Below are 2,664 nucleotides of genomic sequence, written 5' to 3' on the forward strand. Positions count from 1 at the left end.
GTCTTGTATCTACTTTTGCATCTACTTACATTATATCCATTTTTTGCATCCAATTTTGTTTTGCCTGTTGCATCAATGTTTGCTTCCACTTTTACATCCATTTTTGCATCTTATTTTGCATATTTTTTGTCTATTGTTACATCCACTTTTGTTGCACCATATCTTGCGCCTACCATTGCAACCACATTTGCTTCCACGTTTGCATCCCCTATTGCATCCACTTTTGTTTCATCCATTTTTGCATATACTTTTGTTTCCGTTGTTGCATCCACATTTGTTTCACCACAATTTGTGCCAAGTTTTACACCTACCATTGGACCCATGTTTGCTTCCACTTTTGCCTTCATGTTTGCATCCAAGTTTGCATTGACAACTGCATCTACTTTTGCATCCACTTTTGTGTCAGGTTTTTCATGTTGTTGTGCATCTACTTATGTTGTATCCACTTTTCATCCAATTTTACTTCTATTGTTGCCCCCATTTCTATGTTCGCTTTTGCATCCCTTTTCCAACACTCATCATATTTTCTGCATTGATGATATTCCTTATGGCATTGACAATTATGAACAATTGATGACAATGTCAATAATATTGACAATGATGAAAATGAAGATGATGGCGATGACATGAATTGTGATTATGATGATAAAGACGATAGTGGTTACAATGACAATGATGATGATGGCAATGATTATGATGATGACGATGCTAATGACGTTGGCGAATCTTCCCAATTTTAGATGTTGTCATTGTCATAATCATAAGCATTATCTTTGGTGTCATGATCATAATTTCATCTAGGTCATCATAAAAAACAATAATGGCATGAATGATGATGATGCATGATTACAACAATGTCGATAGAAATTACATTAATGATGATGATGGGGATGATAAAAATGACAATGACGATGATAATGGTGGTGATGATGATCATCATCGATCATCTGTCAAAAATAGAGTTGTTATTTCTCTTACGTATATCAATGTGTCCTAAACAACCCTTTTCTAGCACTGATCACATTTTTTGGGTTGATGATATTTCTTACAACATCTACAATTATGAACAATTGCAAACAATGTCCATAATGATGATGATGATGGCATGAATGGTGATTATGATGATAATGTAATGATGGCAATAACAATGACAAGGATGATGGTGATGATGATGACAATGATTATGATAATGAGAATGACCTTACAATCTTATGGATTCGTGAACAATTACTAGTTTCAATACCATCTTCTGGATACGTATTACTATCATACTTTTTAAATTTTCTGTCTCTCTTGAGGTATCTTACTATAATGGTGTTGTCAACACTAGAAAGATATCTTGTTGTAATGGTGGTTCTAATGTTAGCACTAGCAAAGTTTAGTAGGGAGGATGCTACTGCAAGAGGAATTCCTTCTAAGTGACTATGGCATTCAAAATGAGGCTTTATGGGCTGCTTGTTAACACATGTTCTCATGCTCATATAAAATTAATGTGAAAAGTTGCTTTAATTGGTTCCCATGCATAATTGATATTGATAATGGGGTGGTATAAAATTGTAATGGGCATATCCATTAGTTAGTTATGATGGGTCAACAACATTGAAACCATCCAAGTGACATTTCACCTTGGAACAATCGTCGCTCGTGCGAAAACACGAAGTTTATGTAAATGAAAGTTGTGATTGTAGTGGAATTAAAACCATTGAGAAATATCAAAGAAGACCCTGCCTACCAGTTTTGAAAGACAACCAAGGCATTGAACAACTATTTGCGTTAGGATGTAGTGAGGGAATCGAAGGAAATTTGGCAGCCCTAAGTTGCCATTACTATTGCCAATCACACATTCAATAGTAACCATAAAAGGTAGCCACATATAAACAGAACTTCGAGGTGTTGACAGTCAGAATCTATTGTAATAGCTTTGACGTATATATAGTTTTGTGTTTAGATGAGAATGAAGTGGGCTTCATCCAGGGTTCGGCTCAATCCTCGTCCATTCCATGCAGTGGTGTTTAATTCGCCAAGCAAGAGAATATTACGTGAGTGTTCAGAGTTAAATCAACAGAAATCAAGGACGTGTGATTGTCAAATTATTGCTCCTCCCTTATGATTGAGCGCTTGATGCGATGGTTATTATCCTTGGGTGATACTTTTATTCCCCATTTTCTATTGAAAAGGTAGCGTTTTTCTGTTCGATTATGATAGGATTGGATGAACGCCGGTTTGGGTGGATGTAGACCCATGTTTTTTTGTGGTGATCTTCAAATGTCTTGAGGATAAGAAAAAAATCCTTGACCAAGGTCCATGGTTTTGGGGATGAGTTGGTCTTCTAGTGAAGCCATGGTTTCCCAACTTCAATCCTCTCACTATGTTGCCGATGACTACTCTAGTATGGGTAAGATTCCCAGTTTTCCCATTCACTTTACCCATCTAGATCTCTTAGAAAAAGTGGGCAATTTTATTGGAAGATTCGTCAAAGTAGACAGGGAAAGACTTTTGAAAGGCATTTTCACCTATGTTTGCATATGTGTTTAGGTAGATCCCAATGAAGTTTTGCGAGATAAAATTGAGCTCAAGTGGATGGGAATTGTGTATTCCCAACCCCTGGACTATGAAAATACAACTTTTTGATATAGGAATTACCAACAAGATAGACACCTTCAA

Source organism: Pinus tabuliformis, chromosome 9 (genome assembly GCF_031772625.1).
Source record: "Pinus tabuliformis cultivar Carrire ecotype Pingquan chromosome 9, CPIR1, whole genome shotgun sequence".
Taxonomy (NCBI): Eukaryota; Viridiplantae; Streptophyta; class Pinopsida; order Pinales; family Pinaceae; genus Pinus; species Pinus tabuliformis.